Source organism: Pteropus medius, unplaced genomic scaffold (assembly GCF_902729225.1).
Source record: "Pteropus medius unplaced genomic scaffold, Ma_sr-lr_union100, whole genome shotgun sequence".
Lineage (NCBI taxonomy): Eukaryota > Metazoa > Chordata > Mammalia > Chiroptera > Pteropodidae > Pteropus > Pteropus medius.
The window spans coordinates 3,209,312-3,234,711 of NW_024340699.1; the positions used below are offsets into that span (position 1 = coordinate 3,209,312).

At 33.5% G+C, this 25,400-nt stretch overlaps 1 protein-coding gene and 1 pseudogene across 2 annotated transcripts in view; both read right to left on the reverse strand.

Moving 5' to 3' along the window:
• Nucleotides 1-25,400, reverse strand: part of GABRB2 (gamma-aminobutyric acid type A receptor subunit beta2) — a 208,477-nt gene that overhangs the window by 175,071 nt on the left and 8,006 nt on the right. The gene's annotated exons all lie outside the window — the stretch shown is intronic.
• Nucleotides 9,127-9,245, reverse strand: LOC120617261 (uncharacterized; annotated as a pseudogene).

Consider the following 25,400-nt stretch of genomic DNA (forward strand, 5'->3'; position numbering starts at 1 on the left):
GAACCTGTTACTGATTAGAGGAGACTAAGGAGACATGAAAATTAAATGTAATGTTGCATCCTGGATTGGATTCTGGACCAGAAAAAGGACATTAGAGGAAAAACTGGGGAAATCTGAATAAAATCTGCAGGTTATGTAATACTATTGTACCAGTGTTAATTTCTTAGTTTTGAAAATATGAGAGATGCTAACAATAGAGGAAGCAAGGTGAAGGCTATTTGGGAACTCTGTACTACCCAACTCCTTTGTAAATCTAAAATTCTGAAATAAAACTACTGAAGGGGAAAATAAAAGTTGTTATGAAAATGAATAGGCAAGCCACAGACAAGGAGAAAAAATATACATACATACATACATACATATGTATATATTTTAAGAAACTGTGCCCAGAATGTATACATAACTGCTACAGCTCAAAAATAAAATGACAAACAACCCAATTAAAAATGAACAAAAGACTAAAACAGACACTTTACTAAAGAATAAATGCCAACCGGTCAATAAGCATATGAAAAATTGCTCAACAGCATTAGTCAGCAGAGAAAATGCAAATTAAAACCACAATGAGATACCACTACACCCCCAGTAGAATGGCTAAATTTATAAAGAACACCACCAACGGTTGGCAAGAATGTAGAGCAAACCAAAATTTCATACACTGCTGGTGGGAGTGTAAAATGAAATGACCACTTTGGAGAATAGTTGGGCAGTTTCTTACAAAGTTAAACACATATCTACACCAAGACTGACTAACCTCACTCAGTATTTCCAAAAGAAATGCGAATGTATTCACACGAAAAGATTTGAACAAAAATGTTCAATTACTGTTTTAAGATAAAAAGTACTTTAATACTAGCTATTAAATAAAATGGACTTTTTTCTGTTACTAAATGCCTGTTCTGTCATAGGCACTATGCTAAGAGCTGTATAGATATAAACTTATTTAACCCTGACAAAACCCTATGCAGCTACATATATTGCCTATTAATTCATTTATCCCATATGTATTGAAGAACCTGTAGTGTGCTGAGCAATGCTTTAGGCACTGGATACATAATAACTATGTGTCTACTTCCCTATTCTCATAAAGCCTGCACTCTAGATGCAGAGACAGGTGATAAATCAAGACAACATTTACAGGGGTAACAAAGTTCTCCCCATTCTATAGATGAGGCTTGATAGGTGGTGGCTGGGATTTGAACTTCTGGGTCAATTTCTCTGACCCAAAATGCAGAACACTTGACCATAAGGCTATAGAGTCAAACAGAATACCATACTCCTTGTCTCTGAAGATGACGTCTCTCCTATTCAAGTTGTCATTTTAACAAGCAGACAACATTAAAAGAAACTTAAATAATTTTTAATTACAATTATGATAAGAAAAATAAATTCTCCAGGTTTCTAAAGAGAAAGTAAGACTGAATCTACGGTTTTCATGAGGAAGAAGCAATTACACAGAGACCTGAAAGGAATAGTTAGTAGATAAAAGAATAAGTACATAATATTTTCACTGACATCAAATTGGCATAATGTAGGCCAAATTATTTTCCCTTTCTATTCTTAATTGGTTTCATGCATCATATTGACGGTCATCTTTGTACATGACCCCAGAATCATCAAGTTCCTGCTAACATTACAAAAATAAGGCACGTGAATCTGTAAATCACCATTGTGTAAGTGAGGTAAAATTAATTTGCCAGAACAACGTAATTTCCTCTAGGCTATTCTGTCTTCGAAGAAGGTTTGCGGCTCCTTAAAACCAGCAATATTTAACTCCATTACGAATAGCTATATAAATAAATGAGGCAACACTACATAAATGGAGTGCTAGGTCTCTCTTATTCCATTCACTTTGCATTAGTCTCAAAATAACAGATGTAAAACATGGCATGGACAATTCACTCTTTGATTAAAGTACCCTAACATCCAATTTAATGTCAGCTACAAAGTATATGTTAAATATGATTAGCTAAGTAAACTTCAATGATTTTCATCCATCCCAACGTCTTGCAAGATAAAACAGATTTCCATAATATCTGTACCATGCCTTCTCATTTTGTACAGTATTAGCAAGATCAATTGATGTATACGGTCCTAAATATCATACTCCATTTTATTACTCTGCAAACTGGGCACGTGCTATTGCTTTTATCTGAAAAGTCTTCATCCCATTATTATTATTATTATTATTTTGCATGAGGAAAACCAGCTCAAGCATTGCATTCTCTGAAAAGTCTTCTCTGACATTCTCAGAGTTAATCACCCTTTCCTTGGAATTAGCTCTGTCTTACGTATATCCATGTCGATTACTGCATTCATAGCACTGTATTGCATCATTTGTTTACAAGTCTACCCTTCTGACTCGGTCTCCTGAATATTACTTAATCTCCTTTTCACATCACCACCTTCCATGAGTCATATCCACTGTTATACAAGATATCACACCCAGAATGGTCTGCAAACTGAGTAATCAGAGCAAACGCTGGCCTCACACAATCAGCTTAGCTCTACTGGATGACTAGGACCCCTCCTCCATACTCCACTGTCACTGTGGTAAGGCAGGCCATCCACTTCTCTGCCTAGCCACTCATGTTACTTCCTAAAGGCCTCCCCGCTGCTAGTTTCACCCCCTTTAATCCCCTCTTCAATTGTAACCAGCATTTTTCTATAAAAGAAATTTATTACTCTTTAAGACTCAGCTTACTTTTTACTGTCTCAGAAAATTCTTTTATAACGTAAACAAAAAAAAAAAATGAAGTCCTCTCACTAAACTCTTTACAAAATTTTATTTTATTACCCAGTATTTACAGCCTTGAGAATAATGGCTGGGTTCTTTTACTTGAGTATCTACTAGTGTATCCGAATAACCTAACGTTGTGTCTGGCATGTAGACTTCATTCACAGAGAGACCAAAAAAAAAAAAAAATCATTATAGAAAGGAGGCAAGGAGGAAAAAAATTTAATTTTTCAATGATTTGAATACCCCTGAGTGTCTGCATCTTCTAACACACATTTTTGGTCTTTTAAGGGTATATCCATAATTGTTAGAGGTTCAGAACTATATCTTTCTATACCACAATAGTCAAGATAATGATAAGCGGATTATGGCAGCAATTAGGATGCCATCAGTATTCAGACAGTGAGTTGCTCATACAGATATTTTACCACACCATGGTTACTTTCATAGTAAAACAAAAGGGCTTGTGTACAATAATTGAGATAGCAGCAACCTCATGTAGGTACTACATGCATCACTAGAGGTGTGTGGCTGGTGAACAGATTTAGTCCGATGGCAGAGGTGACTGTGCTGTTCTACATCAGAACCAAAGAGGAAGAGATAGGGAAGTTAAAAAGACAAATCCACACACCTAGAAAATCTTGCTGCTTTCTAATATAAGCTGAATAAGACTATTTTATTTTATACCCAAAAGAACATCCTTTTCAGGCTGGAGAATAGAGTCTTTTGGGAAAAACTTAAAAAATATGGAATATACAAATTTTAAAAATTTATAATTTTCCACCATCCAGTTATATGTCACATAAGCTATTCTTACTAAGTTACTAATTAAAACAAGACAAAACAAAACTTACTCAGCATTTAAATTGAAAATAAAAGCAAAAGAATCAAAATAAAAGCAAAAGAGCCAATGAATCCAAATAATGTTTAGAATAAAAGCTATACCTAAGTACTATTTTTAGCATGTTTATTACACATTCCTTATTTTAAAAAATTGATGATGAACATCACCAAACCAAACAAATAAAATTTCAAACAGGATTTTATAGTAACATAATAGAGTTTAGGTAAATCTCTACTACTCTCATCTGTAACACATATCCATAAATCTCAACCCAAACTGACCACCAATAGAAAGAAATTACAACCAAAAAAACCACACACACTGAAATGCTAACTACAATAAAGCTAGAGCTGACTGAAACAGCTTTTCACAATTTCACTCACCAGTGGTCAACAGGAGTTTGAAAAATTCCAGAAATAAACAATAAGATTTAAATTGTGTGCTATTCTGAGAAGTGGGATGAAATCTCATGCCGTCGCCCTTCATCCTGTCTGTGACCTGGATCATCCCTTTGTCCAGCGTATTGGCATAGGATACACTCCCTGACCATTATCAGTAGCTGTTTAGGTTATCAAATTGACTGTGGAGGTATTCTAGTGCTTGTGTCCAAATAATCCTTATTTTACTTAATAATGGTAGCAAAGTACAACAGTAGTGATGCTGGCAATTTGGATATGCGAAAGAGAAGCTAAAAAGTATAACTACGTATAGGAGAAAACACAGTATAGAGTTCTGTACTATGCACGGTCTCGGGCACCCACTGGGGGTCTTGAAACGTACTATGGGTAAAGAGGGACTGCTGTACTAAACTTTGGCATCCTCATCATAGGATTGCTTTTTCAATCAATTTCATTTCCAATGTCAGACATTTTAGGCTACATTTCATTTGAAGTAAGAAAGCAAATAGTTTTTCATGTACTCTTTTCATGTCAAAAATATTAGCCAAGTGTGATTTTATTCCAGAACTTCACAATTACAGCTTCAGAGAACATAGTGATGTGCTCCTCACCTGACATTTTTCCTTAAACAGCTGCAGATGTGTTTGCTCATTATCTAACCAGAGTTTTGAATACTATTCCCTCAACTCTTCCTTCCCAAAGGTGGCTTCCTCTCATCCTTCACTGTGAGCTTAAATGCAACCTCTTGGAAAGCCAACCCCTTGTTCTAAAACAGTCCCTCCAATTCTTACTTCACTCTTTCATCATCTACTTGTTTATTTCCTACAGAGTAATGGATAGTATTCTTATCTGTATGTTGATTTCTTTATCATTTGTCTCCTGTACTAGAAGAGGCACCATAAGATAAAGATCTGGTCTGTCCAGTTCATCTTATCTCCTATGTATGAAATATGTAGAAGAGTGTCTGTCCTAGAGCCAATGTTTAATGAGTATCTGCTGAATAAATGAATAAATGAAAACAAAAATGAGAAAGTAAATTCTCTTGCTTTCTATCATTAAAGTATATATAATATATATTTAATAGAGTCATTCTTATAAGGTAGACTACCTGAAAATGGTCTCAGTGTGCATGCAAAATGATATGTACTAATTAGAAAACTTATGTACAGTGGATCCATAGTCACAGTAGAATTATGCAGAATTATGTAGTAAAATTATGGCCTTTTCAAAAATTCTGTAGTGCTCTGGGGACTCCTAGATTCTTTGGTCAAAATTAATGCCCACCTGCCACTCCATACTCATCATCTCAAACCTTACCTTGAATTTTAAGTCAAACTAGTCTCCTTCGTTTATGACATGTGTGAGTTTAAGAGATTGCTTACTCTTTCTAATCTCTAGGCTGTTTTTTTTTTTTTGACATTAAACATATCTTACTCTCAGATCTGTTAATGACCTTTAAATAAGAAAATGTTAACACAAGGCCTTATCAGATCAAGTGCTCAGTAAGGAATACCTGAATTAGGATCAAATTTACACATAAAATTAACAATCACAATATTGATCTATATTTGTCGATGCTGTCATATGCGATGTTACTCTATCCATTTAGATCACTTCATTTCAATTGCTGAGTTCACTTGAAATATAGGTTAGATTTAAAAAAGAACCACGTTAGGCAAAATAATCTCAGTCTCTAAAGTCAACTCCTTCTTTGAGTGATTTCATTTTTTTTAATTAATAATATCCCTTTAATCTTTTCCACATTAGATCTTCCAGATTTTTCTTAACCTGTATTTAACATTTGACTAAATGTTAATGGCAAGAAAATTAAAATGAAAAAAACAAACAAACAAAAAAAACAAAAGAAATTTATTTTCAGCAATATGGGTCTATTATTGGAAAATATGTTTCATTTACCCAGGAGACAATTTGCAAAACAGATCTTTTTAATTTGGAAAATGAATGAGTATATTATGTACAAGTATAGCTGTGAGAAACTCGATTTTACTAGAGATTTTCTGTTTTTATTATTTCCTAAACACTTTAATTAGCTAAACAAAATATTTAAGTTCTGGTATGCTTCACGTATCCCATTAATTCCACACTAGATTTAAGTTCCTTTAAACGTTACTGACTTTTAATTACCATGCAAATGTATTAACTAAGCTTCTTAGAACTAAAGGTTAGAAGCACATGCAGAAGAGCTGATAAAGGAATTTGCTTTTCTTCTGTTAGTAACAAAAAAAACCCCATGAATTTCTACTCTGTGGCTGGAACTCTTTAAGATTATTTCCAATATGCTAAAAACATAATTCTCAAGTAGCCTCATGAGAAACCAAAAACATATTCATTTTACAGGGAAGAAAACATGTTCAGTGTCAGTTGATGGAATAATCAACAGGTATCAAAAACACACATGGTAACTTAGGTAGAAAAAAAAAGGAACAAGGAGCACAACGAAGTAGGAAGGTGTGTGAGGAAGTCGGTAGTATGACGAACGGGGCATGCGAACGTTGGCCCAATTCCTTGGTAGCTTTTCTGCCTGCTACTGCATGGAGGTTTGTCAAGAGGATTCTGCTTTAGAAAATGAGCACCGACTTTGGAATGTGGCTGGCAAGACTTTTGCGTTTTTAACCTAGCATTTACCAGTGGAGTGGTCATGTGTATTGTCCGTTATCTCTCACTCTCTTTCCTCAACTGCAAAATAATACATACTAGCACAACCTGCATATAATAAGACTTGAATAAACTAAATACATTTTATTAATGTTGACTAATCTTAACTCCTTAGCAATATATATTGCTCAAGAATTTAGCTAATCTTTATAGTATAATATAGATTAATATTTAATATAGCCTAATATTTATAGAGTGTAAGTACTAAGGGCTTTATATAGATTATTTCATTTAATCTTCATAATGACCTCATAAGTTAGATATTATTATTATCCCCGCTTTGCAGACAAGAAAACTATGTGAATCGCATCGGCCTTGGTTTCACAGTTGGCAAGCATCTGCCTGACTTCTAAACTCTTAACCGCTCTAGGTGCCATGGTTTCTATAAAGGACACCTATGATTTCATCACAGTGACCCAAGGTAATCACTTCTGTGTCCAGATTATGAAAGAAAAAGGTAAAGATAAGAAAAAAAATGAAATGCCCCTAAGCATACATTATTAGTAAGGGACCAAACTGGAACTCAGCTATTTTATAACTCCAAGAGCAGTGTTATTTCTGCTACACCACATACTTCTGATATATGTAATGCAGAGTTTGCAATGGGAAGACCTGATTCTTGTCTTTGAGGAAGATTTCAACACAAGGGTTTTATCTTGTTAAGTGCCACTGTCCAACACATTTCACTAAATATTCTTACTGAGAAATTGCAAATTTACTTGTCCAAATGTTAGTTTGCTCAATCAGTGTTCAAATAATCAAAACAAAAAGGCACAATCGACTATTATCAACAGCCCAGGTGACAAAGACAATGACAGAAATGAAGTTGACTCAAGGAACTGAAAAACACTGTCACTCACATCCATTAGTTCCTACTCCTTGAGATGTCTCTACTTTTGTTTCTAGAAACAATTCATACTTAAGAGAGCATTTCACCTCATCTCAGTAAACATCTCATACCTTTTTCATGTCTACAAAGCAGTGTCAATTATTCAGAAACTTTGCTAGGCCCTATTCTGCTATGTGTCTGAATTCTGATTCAGGCAGTTCCTATGGTATGAATATATGAATTAAAAGGACATAAATTGGCACGACGAGGAACACTGTATGAAACATAAATTCGATGTTTGTGCATAAACCTCTCACAGAGACAGCTGTGATGGAGGTTGAATTGGGATAAGATGAATATTATCAAGTATATGTGGTTATTATTTCGGTGTCCTTGAGAGGAATAAAAGCCTCCCTCTTACATCTCTCCTGGGCTTAGATTCCTGACCCTGAGAAAAGACCTCACATTATTCTAGCAAAAGTAATATGGTCATACCTGCCAAAGGCAACATAAAAGATGGGTAGGATATATCTAGTCTGATAGGATATATAATACTGGATCTTTAGGGCTGGGATCAACTTAGATTTGATTTTCTCTCTGATAATAAATTTGTGCAACAGACAAAGGGTGAGGTCACTACAAAAAGAATGTGAGTTAGATTTAGAAGGGTTAACTTCCATCTTGATTTATAAGCATGGTGGATAACTAGTGTTCTCCCCAGTGACTCCGAGTGAAGTCAGTTGGGGTAATATATGGTTACACATGCACATTTTTATGTCTGTGCTACTCATCCTCATTGTGGTCTGGAAGAAAATTTGGAGGAGATATTAATATAGACCCCCTCTGCAGATATCCAGTATAATATGTCTAGGTATTGTGGCAATTATAACGACTCAGCAAATGTGTCACTCTCTATACTCAGGCTGCCCAAAATGGGTGATCAGAAATCACAGAATCATGCCTTAAAGCCACAAAGGTCTATTTAAGGGGCCAAGTCTAATGAACATATCTCACCTAAATTTTGGTGAGAAGGAAGGAAGTACAACTGAAACAAGTAGATGACAAAACTGAACATCTGTTCATGAGAGAACATTGTGGTAAATGTAAAGAAATCAACTCTAGCCAACCTTTCTGTACCACATGGGAAAAGCTTATTATTGTCTCAATATTTCACACAAAATAAAAAGAATGAATAAAAAGAATCCCTTTGAAAATAGCAGTTCCTGTCCTAGAAGTCCAATGACCTAAATAATAAGTTATAAGGAAAACAAAGACCAAGTTTTAATCCATGTCCAAAAAGAGAGCATCACACAGACATCTGCAGGTGTGAACATTACCACCCCCTGTTGCCATAACTTAACTGAAAAACTAGTTGTAATTAAATCTTAATGTTTTAATGGTCAATTAAAATCCTCCAGGTTTCCCCGACTTTTGGAATAGTTTATAGTAAAAAGTATATTCGATTGTGAAAACTGAAAATATATCTATCACTATTTATGACTCCTCCATAAAGCAGTTTCTGTAAAATTATTCTTTTTTATTTATTTACTCTTTTAGGTGAGGCAACCATTGGTTGACCTCACAGAATGCAAGGACCTTGTCAGCTTACAATCCCTTATTTTTTTTTTATTTTATTTTTTTTTGTCTACAGCACCTGGTCTTCCTAGGTGGTCTCCCATCCAAGTACTAACCAGGCCAGATCCTGCTTAGCTTCAGAGATCAGATGGGCTCAGGTTTGTTCAGGGTGGCATGGCTGTAGTTGTAAAATTATTCTTGATTATTGAGAGCACAACATTCATAAACACTGCATCATGCAGAAGCCAATGATTTCTAAAAACTGTTGTAAATATGAACAACAGAGAGATGTCCTGATTCATGCAAGGTAATAAAGAAAAAAAAGAGATCCTGATAAAGTCACTGGGTATTTTGAGAAGGCATTTTAAAACATGCCATTATCTTCAAATGTAAAAAAAAAAAAAAAGACATATTAAAAACTATAACTTATAAACTAAATCAGAATTCTTCACTCATACCAATAATATAAGTGATTGACCTAAACTTAAATAGCATATTTTAGTTTAAAGTGAAATTTATTAACTCTTGAACACAAATTTCTGTGGAAAACAGTAGCGGCAGTTTCTGAGGCACCAACCTAAGAACAACTATCTTTGAGTTTTATGCTAACAAAGAACAGGAGGCAGCTTCGGGGCAGAATTTATGAGGTAGCAATGAACATGTTCAGACCACCATCTCAGAGTCTGTAAAGAAAGGTTAAGTTTGGATGTCACTATTTTAAAAACTGCTCTGCCCTTTAGCACGTACTAAAAAAGACATTAATAGGCAAGTTAGAGGTTCCCTTCTGGAGACCATGAGCCACAGAGGAACTGATAACGCTTTGAAGAGAGACTAGGAATCGATCCATGCACACATAAGCACCCCAGAGTGCACTCACCAGATGCTCATTTCAATTATCGTGCAATTCAAAACTTTGTTTGGAAATACATTGATTATATTTGGCCTACACTAAGGCTTTGCCCCTTGTTGAAGAGAATCAGATTCTCCAGAAACATATCCATGAATTTATGCAGGAAGATTTATGGAGGTACATGCCCTTCTGAGAATCATCTACCACGAAAGGTCATCATCTACCCTGATAAAGGGAAAAGTCAGTGAAACCTGATGTTGAAACTTTAGTTTTCATCAAATTTCAACATAAAAATGAAATATTTTCATATTAAAGAAGTTCACTGAATCTTGTTCCATGTTTCTTCAGAGATCAAGGCATTAATTAAATGAAACATACAGGAAACTAAAGGAAATGCATATTAAAACAACAGGACTAAATTCAGAAAAATCCCAGTGATATTTTTATGGGAAACTAAAATAAACAATATCTAAATTTAAGAAGACAAAAAATGATTTAAAGTGAACAAAGGTGAAGAAACATGAAATCTGCAGGTCATTCTGTAGTTTGTTTTTTAAATCTACAAATTTCATGATAGAAAAAGTCTAAGAACTCTTTTCAACAAGCAAACCTAAGTCATGGTAGAACGGAAAACATTTGATTTTTTAGGTGGAATGACCATATTTTCTTTTTATAGTTCTCTTTTCCAATGTCGGTTTTCCCTCTTTAGCCAACGTTGGTACTAGATTTTGCATTAAGAGTGAGCATAAAATGGGCCATAGCTACTTGTTTTTAGGATAATTTACCGTCAAGTGAAATATGAGGGCATTAAAGGTAAGAGGGAAAAGTTCACAGCAACTTCTAAATATATAACCATGCTTCCCATCTGGCCATGAGATTATGTAAGCTGTATGATTAGAAAGCATTTCTGTGCTTCCTCTAGTTGTACGCAGGGACAAACGTCATAAAAACTGGATGTCAGAGTGTTACCATCTTCTATTTCCAATATCCTTGAACGCTTACCTGATATTCAGGACTTTCATTAAAAAATAAAGGGATTCAGACTTAGTGACATGTAAGATGCCCTTTTGCTTTGCTAATTTTTATTTGTATATTCAGGGGTTCCCAAACTCTGGGCGGCAGACCAGTACCAGTCTGTGGCCTGTTAGGAACCAGGCTGCACAGCAGGAGGTGAGTGGCAGGTGAGTGAGGGAAATTTCATCTGTATTTACAGCAGCTCCCCAGCACTAGCATCACTGCCTCAGCTCCACCTCAGATCATCAGGCATTAGATTCTCATAGGAGCACTGGTCTTCAATGTCAAAAAGGTTGGAGCCAGTGCTTTAATTTATCGAAGAACAAATGCTCATGAAACTGTAGTTACAAAGTGAAAGGATTCTTTTACTTATTTAGCCTCTTCAAATTCTTAATATTCTCTTACCAGCTGCCCACTATTTCATCTCTTTTTTCCGTAACTACTTTGAGAATAGTGTCTCTTTTGAAATAACGTGATAGCAACATTCATATGTATCAAAGCTGAATTTTAATGAATGCTTTCTCTACACAGGACCTTAAAAATTAAATTATCATATTTAATCTTCAATCAAATCCAGGGAGAGATTTACTTCATTGTACAGATGAGAAAACAGAGGCTCAGAAATTAAGTAACTTGCCTAGGTCCACATGTGTCTGAGATGTTAATGTAGTCTGTCTGTGTCCAGACCACACATTTTGAAATCAGTTCACAAGAATGCATGCATCCTATAAGAGTTGGCACTCTGGCTAATGCCAGGGGAGAGGCTCTGTCATTTTGGTATAGGTTTTAGGATCATGGATAAAGCATATTCGCCTTTGTGAAATGAATAAAAAAGGAGTGTGGCTGAACTCCTCATCACAGCTTACTACATTAGACTGCAACGATCAATAAAGCTTGCCAAATAATCAATAGCTGCTATAACACATCACCTCAGAAAACAGATATAACAAATCATATTTACTGATTTGGGGGATTTATCTGCAGGAGGTCTACTTTGTTAGCTGTTATTAGGAACATCTATGATTTATGACGCTTGATTAAATGTGCCAATCCTTCAAACCTAGACAAAGTTCCTGGGGAAAGAAAAGCTGGAGGACCATTGGTTTGAATGGTTTCCTGAGATTACCTAAGACATCAAAATGAAGTGATGCTTAGCAAATCCAAGCTGTGTCTTTTGGATTAACTACTGAGTTTATCAATTCTTTAAAGGAATGTATTTGGTGTCTGTTCCAAGTACCTTATCCGCAGTCACCAAAAACTCCATCACTCTTTCTTAATACCTTAAAAAATCTTTTCCTTGATTACACATCCACTAGCCTGCTTCCTGAATTAGTAAGTAGAACACTGAATTTTAGCCTGTAAAAATCAAGATTCTAGTTCAAAGTCTACTATTTAGTTGACCATATGTCCAAGCATTAATAAGTCACCTAACATGGCTGGATTTTATTTTTGAAAAAGAGAGAGAAAGCATGGGGGGACGGAAAGAATATAAACACTCTGAAATGAGATAAATTATATTAAATATCTTAAATATATTAAATATCTTTACAATCTTCGAATGTGGTAAAAATGTTAGTACTGGAACGATCATTATTTGATTTATATTCAACCAAGAAATAGTTTGCGTAGCACAGAATAAAGTTCAAAAAATGGTTGGTCATAATGCATATTGAAAGACCAAATCTAAACCAAACTATGGTGGTTAAGAAAAGAGCAACTTGTGATGTCAGAGACAGATTTCTATTTTGGCAAAGCAGGTAAATCAAACTTTAAAAGTACGAAGGGCTGTGCTTCTGAACATTTGTATTTTATTTTACTATTTTTCTTACTCTTAGAATAACTTTGACAATTACTTCCAAATGCATCAGAGAAGACTGAGTTGCCTTTCTAGGGTTAATAATCTGTTTTAGCTTATTTTATTTTTCTCTATCCTAGAGGGCAAACGGAGGCTATAAAGCCATATTGTAGGACATCTGTATTTCCTGAAGTGAAATCCAATGCTATTCCCAGTAAGGAGCGTATCATTTTCCACATATGAACCTTGGACCTTCATCTTTTGAAAATAAAGCTCTTGTTAGCCTCATGTACATTTAACGGCCCCCAACGTGTTCTGTCATATGCTTAAGATTAGATACAACTGAGTCAGAAAGAAAACTACTTCTGTAAAGAACCCAGAGAGGTGGTGTTTTCTTTTGCATTTTAGCTTCTCAATAAAATTCTTCTCAGAAATATGAACGGGTATTAGCATATATAAATATTAGCATCTATTAACTTCACAGCCTATTCCTGCAGACAGACACCTTGGGAGGACGATGCCCCAAAAGCTCTACAGAATTAGCAAAGTGCTTATTCTGCAAAACAATTGCAAAATATTCAGTTGGAAAGAAGAACGCTTTTGGATAAACAACACAACTACTGTTTGTCAGCTCTTTTTCTGGCCTAATAAGCAATGCTGTCTTTTTTCCCTCTTTCTTTCCAAGTTTGTTTCAAATTTAACAATTTCAAAATAAAAATATCTGCTTCTTTTTTTTTTTAAGACTCAAAGATCTTCAGAATTTCAGAAATGAAAAGGATATTTTAACCCAATCCTTCCCCCTTCCACAAACTCAGAACTATTGTCCAGAAAAAAAAAATTACCTGAGATCACATACTAGTGGGGTAGACGAATCAAGATTTAGAATTGAGCTCTCCGGAATCCTAGCCTAGCGCCGTCGGAGTCCTTCCTATCACACATTCTAACACACAGCTTCTTTGACCCCTACGTGGTCATGTGCTCTTCAGGATCTTATTACCTTTGATCTGGCATCCATTCTGCAAAAACTGAAGTCATGAATGTCTCAGAGGTCTTGTGGCATCATACAAAATTAAATTTCTGTGTGTGTATATAATGTTGTTAATAGGTATTATTTATTGAGCTTTATTATGTGCAAAGAATTATACTAAGCCTTCTATGTATAGTAAGTCATTTAATTTTTTAGAATAATCTTTTGAGCCTGATGATATTATTATTCCTATTCAATGGATGAGAAAAGAGATGATTTAATTAAGTAATCTGGACCGCATTACACAGCTAATAAGTAGAAGAGCCAATATGCCATGGTCCAGATCTTCAACCACTATGTAAAGTTATTAGTGTTTATAAAAATATCGAAGAAAAAACATATGCCCTGCACATCCTCATAAGCAAACTTGCCCTTATCAGTTTTAAGAAAGAAAACTGCATTTCTACCAGTTGAAGAATTAACAACCAAATGTATTTAGTTCTAATCAAGCAATAAAGGATTGTGTTTTATTCTGTTCTTTAAATACATTTCAACCTATTTCAAAGATATTCAGTATCAATAAAGATGTACAAGAATTGAATTTAAACCTCAGCTTTATTTATATGGTAGACTAAATTAATTCACTGTTAACTTTCCTACTCATCTTACACTTGAAACAGTATGGCATGTGCATTGGCTGTTAAGTCGTAACAACCACACCTCATTCTATGTACAATCTGGTGCTCCTGTTTATCTCTCCTCTTTGGTTTTGTGTTTAATCCTAGCCATAATTTCAGTGTACAGACTTCAGAAAGGAATAAGAACTGTCAAGATGGGGAGCATTCATTGAAAAGTTCTGTGTATTCTACTGTCACCTCTATCCATCTGCAGATCCGTACATAACTGCAGGACTGCTGTGATAAGGCTTCTATGAGGACTCACAGAGCAAATTCTGAAAATCGACTGAAAAACCCCTGAATGAAAATTGTAGGTTGACTACAAGTAGTATAAAAACTTTTGAATAAAACTATAATTTTGTTCTGCTAATACTTCTCGGGAGCAAAAAACACTAACAAAAGGAATTATAAATTATTCCATCATTAGTTTAATTCAGTTATTATGTAACTTTCATGAGTCAGATCCTTTTAGAGCTAGAGCTGGCTTCAGCTGGAATAGTTAAGAAAAGAGACATGGTCATGACCTCATGAAGCACAGTCTAATGGGTTATGGCATTATTTCTTCAGTAGTACAAAAATTTTAAGGACCAAGAATAGAAAATATTTTCTTGATTCTCATTCTTCTATTAATCAAAACATTAACCATTTCAAAAGCATTCATTTGTTAGTAGGTCATCAAACTTCATAATTTACTACAAAGCATGCTGAACATAAGTTACCATCACTTAAAAAAAAAAAGCTATGATAGTTGAAGAGCAAATCTAAAAATAATAGATATGAGACACAGAGCCTCACATTATTTTCTATAACTCTTCCAATTTTAATTATAAATGTTTTACTTTTTATGCATTTCATAACTTTAACAAAAATGTATGTTTCTAAGAAATCACATTTTCACTTAATTTGAACCATCTCTCATTTAAGTAAAGCCCTAATAGATATATAAGCAAGGGAACCAAGTATTGCTATAAAATTTCATATGCTATGTCTTCTGTAGGTTTATATACAGAATATTTATATTTCATGCCATACTTATTGTCCTAAAACAAAGGTCAGAAAACTTTTTTCTATAATTTCGCTACAGCAAATATTTTGGACTTGGCAGGTCATATAGTCTAGTTCTAACTACTCAACTCAGCCTTTATAGTGCAAAAGTAGATATGAATGATATGTAACCAAATGGGTATGTTCCAATAAAAATTTATTTATAAAAAAAGGCACTCAGCCATATTTAATTTATTCCTGCTCTAAAACATCAATAATTTTTTGGTCAATACTATCTGAATAGAGATGAACACAGCCATCAAAAGTATGTCTCATTAAAATCCAGTTTAAAAATATAAATATAAATATTCTACAGTGTATCTATAAAGGTATCTAATTACCTTTAGAAAAGGAAATAAGTCTATAGACCATTCAGAATCAAATTCCTTTTCATTGTGCTGCAGTCAGGATTCTACTTCGGACTGACCGTATTTGCGTTTTATGAAAACATACAGAACCTAGACATCGTTGTCAAAATATCAAGCCTCTCTTGATATGTCAATCAGAAATGTGAATTCATTGAAGTGCAACGTATCAACAATTTAATATGAAACATTCATCTAATATAGACATTTCATTTTGCATGTAAAAATGTATATTCAGCAAACTCATGCAAAATTGCATAGAATTCTAGCTTTGTTTAGTTTGCCTATACTGAATTACAGGAAGCACAATTTCCCGTTCAAGGATGTACATTCTTTTGAAGCTGATATATGTGGCATTGTTATTTCACATTATATCTGTCTCTTATGTATCTAATTTAAGTTTATCAATATTACATAATTCAACCTGAGGATGATAATCTCTTACTTAAACAGAGAAAAAAACAACAACCATTTTATACTCAGTTTTATACATGTACATGTGCATGTGTGTATCTATGCATGTGATAGCCAATACTATATTCTATTGACAACGTTGGGCTAATTTACAGAAATTCTCTTTTCCTACAAATTCCGAGCTTTTGGCTTTTCTCTTAAAGGCACATCCGACTTAATCAACACAAAAGTTACAACTCAAGTAAAAAAGTCACTAAATCCCCTAAAATATATATGGCATATTTTCTCTAAACTTTTGTGACATGTATTGATATATTTTCTAGAATTCTCAAGCTTCATGGACAACCAAACCAGTCTTAGGAGAAGGGATCAAAATGATAACTCAAACTGTCCAGTAAACGAGATTAACAAGTCAATGTATTTGAAATGACCAAATCAATTATGAATTTAAGACTACTGTAATGGAAAAGTTTTTATGGTTCTCAATCTTTTAGTGATAAGTCCCTGGATAAAAGTCATGATTGGATCGAGCATTAAATCTAGACAAATCTTCATTCTGAAACAGGTACTTGAGGCAATACTCACATACAATGTGTCAGTTACACTGTTTTATTCTCTGGCTGTAGCTGTTCTCAACATGAAATAGCCCTCTTCAACTATCTGCAATTAAACTAACTATTGATACCTCAAGTAATGGCCACTAGAGTTTAGATGGAGCACATGATGATAATATGACTTACTACACCCAAAAAAGTTTTCTTAACCTCATAAGGTTCATAATGTGAAAGGTAAAAATGGGATACATTAATCAGAGACTATCACTTTAAATCTAAATTTTACTCAATAAGGTTAAAGAAATATAAGGAATCTTTAAGGCTATTTGCCTTCAGTGGTAAATCATGCTGGTTCTATAGGATGAAGTAAATGAATCCTAAAAAACTGAAGACTGAAATTAAAATGAAACAATATGTTTTAAATGTTTAAATGGATTAGGAGTATACTAAGCTGTAAAAGCATGCATGTTTCTATATATAGATTTCAAATACATTAGGGATACCAAGGCACCCTTATATATAAATTGAAATGGCAATGATAACTTGAGTTGTAAAGTTAAAAGACACCCATTTTAGATGGATATATGGCATTTGTTCTTTTGGCCAAGAATCAAAAAATAATCATTGGCTATAAAAATCCCATTTTCAATAACCATAAAAACTGTAGAGTCTGAAGAATTTAACAAGAATTATGTAAGGCCTACGGGAATAAATTTAACAAGAAATATGCAAGACTTACATAAGAAAAGTATAAAATTTTACTGAAGAACATGAAAGAATATGTATAAATGAAGAGAAATAGTATGTTCAATAGAAAAAAATCTCTACTGTTGAGAGTTTCCTTCTAAAATCCTCAATAAAATTTAGTGTAATTACAACCAAAATGCAAGTAATATTTTTTTAATTTGCCAAAATTTAAAGATTATAAAAACATAACCATCTCATTAATGATTAAGTACAATTAAGTAGAAATATAATGAAGGAAGATTTGTGTGGTATTTAAAGCTAAAATAATTAAAGCCACTAGGACTGGCACAAAGCTATGGAAAAACATTAACGAGGCAATGATAGAGTAAAAACAAAGATTTAAGGACATATGATATTTTTTATCTATGTATATTTCTATGCTCCAGAATTTACTCTAATATACATCTCAAATGGATTCAATATTTATGTGAAAAATTACATAAGACATTGAAACATCATTAAACAATTTTTTTTTAAATCCTGCGGTGAACAAGACTATTCAAAGTCTGAAAACCAAGCTCAAAAACCATATTTTAGAACATACAAATATAAATCTTATGGACACTAAAAGATATTTCTCACAAAGTTATTACATAAGAAAATATTTTTGCAATATATGACAAAGGGTTAATATAAGGATGCTACAACAAATCAGTAAGAAAAAAATGAGTTCTCCAATAGAAAATTAATGACAAATTTACCTGCTTTACGAAGCAAACATAAAAAACAGCTGGAAGTTACCTTATATCGTTCATTTAATTTCCTTAATTTCCAAATCTCGAAACCGTGCAGCAGAATTTAAGAAATGTGTACAACATTTTATCAACAATGACAAATCCAGAACTTCCTCGTTCCTGCTTCTGAAATAAATATTGACCTTACTGACCTTTTCTAACTTCTTAAAAATGTAATAGCACGTTTTAGTACATGGACTGCTTGCTTTTAAAAGATATATAGAACTTAGTAATTATTATAAAATTTAATATATACATATGTATATATGTATATCTATATGTATTATATATATAATATATATATGTTTATATATATATTTTGTTTATATATGTGTGTGTGTGTGTATACATGTGTTTGTGTGTATAGTACATCTGTATATGTGTTTGTGTGTATAGTACATCTGTATACACACACACATTCCTGGCCTAATTTTATATTTAATTTTTATCAATTCAGTTGTTTATGTGACAAAGTAGAAAAAAAAGAAAATAAATGAGAAATATTTTGTTTAAGCCACATATTTTTCCCAAACTTGAGGAACACAAAGGTATTCAAACTGAAGTCTCTTGGAACGACCTTGAAATACATCACAATTATTATTCCGAACAAATGTTAATCATCATTTTACTGAGTATTCTGGTACCACCTTATTAAACTAAAATAAGGTTCTAAAAGTCATAAAATTTAATAAAAACCTAATTTTGCTATTAATTCTCATATACTTTTTTCACAGCACATTTTTGTTTTGAGCAAGAACTGAATTCATTCTTCGGTGATGAAAGATGATTTATAACAACCAATAAAAATGTAAATCAAAATCTTCAACTTATCCATAAATCCTAATGATGCTGAAACAGTGATGACTACTATTTTAATTGAACTTTAAATGACTTAGACTGCTTACTTTTGCATATCATAGATATTATCATGTTCTATTTGTTTGATTTTTGTAGGTTCCCTAAAATCACCTAAGAAGCTGGAATGTGGATTATTAACAATCACCCTGGTTGATTATGATGGAGGTCCATTCAATTTTTTCAACTTCCTTTTCCTTTAACTTGAGAAAAAACACAAAATAAATGGAATAGGGAACAAAAGGGTACTTAAGTCCCAGTTCTAGCATTTTCTAGCTATGAAATAATGAGGGATGTACTACTATCTTGGTTCTGATAGGTTCTAATTCACAGAAATATTCTCAACCTATTTATCCATCTGTAAAATGTGATAATACTTATTTCACAGAGTTTTTGAGATTTAAATGTGAAATCATTAAAAAATTACAGTTCATTTCATAGAAGTTTCTCCATAAACAGTAATTTTTAGTGTTGTTAATCATAATAAAATATAACCTAGTTATATGTCAAAAGTATAATTTTTAAAATCCTATTTTTCATTGACACTTTTTATTTAAAGTATTTGTTTATAAACTATCAAATACTTAAAAGAACAGAGATAATCCACTTGTACTTTACATTGTTGAGTATCACGTAAATTCAAAAAGTACAGTCCCTGATTATACACAGATTCTTACATGGCAAATTCTTGTTGTATATTTTATAAAACATTCATTTATACTAAGCGAAATCCACCTACTATATAAAAAAGGGCTTCTGCTATTTTTCGACTATTGGAAACATATTACAAACTCCTCAGAGATAGAAACCACATATGTCTGTCTCAGTCCCTGTCTCTTTCTCTCTCTTTAAAGCCCAATAGTGTATGGAGCATTTGATTCAACCAAGTTTCATTCCTGCTAAGATTGCACTATGCACTAAAATAACAATAAAACTAGAAACCCAGAACTCCAGGATAAACAATTAAGAGGATTTGTCTGTTGGTTTGTTGTCCCAATCTGGAAATTTTACCACAGGGCACATTTACAATATTTGCCGCTTTGACTAATCATTCTAAGTAAAGAAAGTTCCATTACGACAAATTCCTGCCTATATGGTCTAACCAGTGATGACGATCACAGTCAGTTTGGTAAATAACAGTCATTTTTAAGTGTGTTTTTCAAAGCTGGCTTATTAAATAGACAGAGTTTTATGGTCTCTTAGAAAATATGCAATTAAGATATAAAATGATAGCTGATCTTTCCAAATAACCAGAGAATATTTGCCAGAGAATATTACTTCATGGTGTTATAAAAGCAATTATCAGAGTGACTTTAGTCAGATCTCCTATAGAACAGAATTTGGCCTCTAAAACCTTAAGTCTAAAATAAAACATTCAAAAAATAGGAAATAAGTAAACTGTTTTTTAATGTGGTCCATAATTCTACAGATCTTTCATCTGTAAATCTGGCAAATATTTAAAATATTATGACTTTTAAAATAACAAGGGTATAATTTTTAAAGAATTCTGTTAAAGAAACGGTTTGCCGCACAGGCATACTCATGTGATTCAAGTAAACACTCGTGAGCATTCTTCCAATACATAAGTCAGATGCAAATTTACACAGTCCAGCAGATGAACCCACCAGGGTGCAAAGAGAGTGCTGGTTTATCAATGCTTGAAAGAGGAGTGACTTATACAACTGGTCAATCAGAGAGCACTTCAAGAGATCTTCAGTCTATTGACTCAAACACTAATTTGGTCAAAGAAACAGAAGTATGAATTTACAAAATAGCCTTGAAGTTTCTTTGTATGTAGATCAAGAAAAACTAACAGAAAAACTACTAAATTTCATTTTTTTGTATCATGGCGGTTTCAACGACAGCAAGTACACAGAATGATGATTAGATTTTACGACACAATAACTGGCACCTAAACACTTAAAACTCTTTCACATCTCCACTTCTTATTTTATGATATTCTTTAAAATGGCCTATAAATCATCTCACTTAAAATTAATGTCAAAAATATTTCTTGAAAAATATACAGTTGATGAAATTTCCATATCTTCACAAAAACTGACAATTTTTAAAAATGATCTTTGTATATTTGTTTAAAAACTAGTGGTCTGATTGTCAATCCAGTTACCTTGTAGTCAGTCCTAAGTAGGAAGACTGAACTATTTTAAAACAAACATTCTGTCCTGGAAGGGATAAACAGCACACTCTCTAAAACATTACTTTTTCTATGTTGATGGTTTAGAAGTTGAAAGGTAAGAATAAATAGGACTGTCTTGAGAGAAAACAGCAATCGCCTTTGAATTATCTATATTACCAGCCTTATTCAATATTTCCCATTAGCAGAGTAAGATTCAGAATAAAATAGCCTTGAATTTTCCATTATTATTTATTATATTCTTATTTTCATGGGAAATGCAAAACTCTAAAAGAGTTAAGGCTTTCAAACATGCAGATTCCTGATTGTCCTCCCAGGCCTACTGAATCAGACTCTGTACGTGGGCCCTGAAAATAGGAATATTAACACTAGACTTGGATGATTCTATTACACAGCAGAGTCTGAGAATCACTATAAAAACCTGGTTCTCAACCTTTCACTTTGATTTCTTTACTTGAGGGATATACCACTCTCCTCTCCCACCATCTGAAATACTCTTCTTTCCATCAAACCCTAACCTCCCTCTTCGGGCAAGTAAGATTAGTCTTTCTCAAACTCCAGAGAGAGCTTTCGCCCCAATGTAAGAACCATTTCATATCCTTCCACAATACAGCCTAATTGGTATAGTGCTGGTTAAGTTAGCACTTGATAAATTAAATACATACCAGTAGCCCAATATACTATATTCCCTCAACTACTCCTCCAGTTACCTTGTAGTCAGTCCAACAAAGCCATGCAATCCATATTTGTTGAGCACCTGCTAGTTGCCAGGCATTGTGTCAGGCATGGGGGCACATGCAGACAGTGACCATGTATTTGCACACCTCAAAAATCTCTGATCTTCCTCTATGGCTTATTCGTGTATTGCTTTTCTAAGGTATATGTAGATTTATCTCAAAACCTTCATTAATTTAATTGTTGCCATTGTGTAAGGAGAGAAGTTATTTTATCTTCAATTGCCCAATTACTTTTAAGTTAAGACCTCTTGGCAGGTGAGTGGGCAGTAAGTGCCAAATTGTAGCACGGAAAATGAGACTTGGCAGTAAAAATGCAGATAGAATGTTAACAAACCAAGCAATAGCAAGAGCCAATGGGCAAAGGACACCCCCGTATTTTTCCATATAAACAGGGATAGGATAATATAAACCTGTTGCTCTCCTTGTTTAATAAAATATATATTTACAAATAAAAAGCAAAATTGGAAGCAAGAAATAAACCTGGTATTTGTATCTTTTAATAACTCAAAACCATCTTTTTTAATTCTTCTTTTAACCTTCTGTTTCAAAGCATATTTTATGTTGTCCAAAAATGTAAATTGATTTTGGAAAAACTGGATAATATAAGGATATAAACAAAGAGTGGCTGTGTAAAGGTGAGTCGAATTGATATACAAGAATTTATATGCTTTTTAAATCTAGTTCTCTATTTTGCATATTATTTCTATATTATAGTTAATGGTGTATAAGTAAAAGTAAATAATGCTTATTTTCAAATAATCTATAGCTAGAATTATGACTAATAATCTATTAAATGTATTTTAAAACCTTTTGAAAAAATACCATTACAAAAAAGAAAATACCAATATTCTCATATATTTGTGTATATTTATAAGATCATGGAAAAGGCATGAAAAATATACACTGGTTTCCATTGTGTGTTTTTTTTAAAAAAAAAGCATAAAACCAAAAATACTCATGGTCTGCTAAGTGACAATATAGACTATAAATTCTCTCTACAAAATAAAATTATAAGTTCAATGTGTAAAATATGAATAAACAAAGAACTAGAAGGGAATATAGGCAAATTAAAACACAGTTTTAATGAAGCGATTGGGATGGGACAAGCTTTGCCTTTGATGTTTGCTGATATTTTAAAACTGGTTTTGTCACAATGTACCATCAAACATAAATGAAATGGTAAATGAGCACAAAATCTATTTCTCAATGAAAAAATCTTTTCTCTAGTTGTTTGGAGACAAAGGCACAAAACCACTCTTTATACCTGTGGTTCTAAATTGGGGACAATTTTGCTTCCCAGGGCACATTTGTCCATTTCTGGGGACATTTTTGGCTTTCATAACTCTGGGGGTACCTCTGGCATCTAGTAGGCAGAGGCCAGAATGCTGTTAAAACCTTACAATGAACATGACAGCCCCTCCACAAACAAAGAATTATCTGTCCCCAAATGCCAAATATGAAAAGGTTATGAAACCTTGCCTTAGACTGTTCACAAAACAAGTCAGTGCCCACCCCTAAAATTAAGGCCCTCTCCTCAATGTTAAGAGAAACACTTTCTCTGATTTACATTCTTAGATATCCTATGACCATTTAATCACTTGGAGGGAGTGGGGAAGCACATGTGATGCACTTCTAAAATATAAAACTTGAGATACTTCCCTCACCTGCCTTCTCTTGCAGAGTAAACCCATAGTCAGATCTGTATTTCATGCCACATTCAGGTGAGACCACTGTTCAAGGTACCCATAAAGCAATAGCAAAAGTTTGCCCTAAGAGTTAACCAAGAGAAACAGAATTTATATACTGTCACTATCAAGTGGCATAGTTGTTTTCAAACAGATGAATACGTCTTCTAGAGATACAATCTTTATAGTGAGGCTCATTTATATTGTGTGGAATGGAGGAAGGAAAGATCTGTGAGGAGAAGAAAAGACTCAATTGCCTTTAAGAGAATTATTTGCAGGAGCAATTTATCAGAAATCAAACAGAAATCAAGAAAAAGTTCAATTGAAAATGAATTCTTCGTGAAAGAAGAAAAAGAAAAGAGTGTAGTCTTGTCACATAGTGTCCACTAAAAACCTAAAATCACTGAGAATTTACAGTACTTAAACATATAGCAGCCAACATTTAGTGACAATTAGTGGCCTTAATGGTTATCTGAGATTCTGCAGCAGCAATAAGATAATTATTAAACAGGTTAAATAGCACTCATTCATAATGAAAAAAAAAATAACATAAGCAACATCCTTGACTCTTCAAGATCTTACATAAATTTTCCTTTATTTCTTACTTTAAATAGAGCTCAACAGATATAATATGTGAGCTTCTCAAGAACGAAGACTGTATCTTATATTTAATACACACTGATTAAAAGGTCTACTTGAAAAAAATCATTATAATGAAATTAAGGTATTTTTTCCAAGGTAAAGAGAAAGAGGACTAAAAGTAACATCTTTTGATTAGTTTATCTGGCAAAAAAAAACAAAAAAACAAAAAAAAAACAATAAAAACAAACAACTACAACAAAATGAGGTCCTCAAGGAATGGAAGTTATTTTTTTTGAAATGAGGCCTTTCTATATTTAAAATTGCAGTAATGCAGGATAATGCAGGCTATGATTGAGGAATGTGAAGTCAGTCAGTTGCTAACTGTGCGACCTTGAACAAGTCATTTAATCTCTCTGGGCCTCAGATCCCTCTTTTGTAAATAGGTTTACAGGAGTATTAGATGAGATAAGGCACATCAACATGATACCTGCACAAGTTATGGACTCAATAAGCTGCAGCTATAATTATTTTATTAATGTTATGATAATGGTGGGAAAAGTGAGGTACTCTATAAGAGAAGAGGAGGAAAGAGAAGGAGAAGGAGGAGAAGGAAAAGTGGAGAACAGAAAACCTTGCTAAAATTGGGTAGGGGAGCTTCTAAGCACAATTTATTTAGAGTTAAGCCTGCCTGTGGTCAGTGAGTGTTCACCGCCCTCTTCATCATGCTTCATGCTTTCTGGATATCCTTCATGTGTCTTAAGTAACCTCACATACCCATTCTCTACAGCAGCTAATTTTAAGCTCCTCTAATCTCAGTAGAAAGTGTCTCCATGTCCCAAAATACAGAGGTCAGCAAGCCTTTAGCTTCCTGTCCGCCACTCTACCTCACTTACCACTTTGTATCTGCAACCTATGTCCTTCTAAAGAATATATCTCTTCCAAATCATGTGACTCCATTCTGCCATTGCCCTCTCCCCACTTTGCTTCAGATGCAAACTTTTCAAAAGTGTAGTTTCAACCACAAAAACTCCTCTTACTACATTTACATATGAGTGCCTGTTACCATATCTGGGAGACAAGTCTCAGAACTTATTTCAATTGATCATTGTGGCATCTGACACGAAAAAAAAATTCTGAGATGTTCTAAATTAAATTACAGTGGGCAG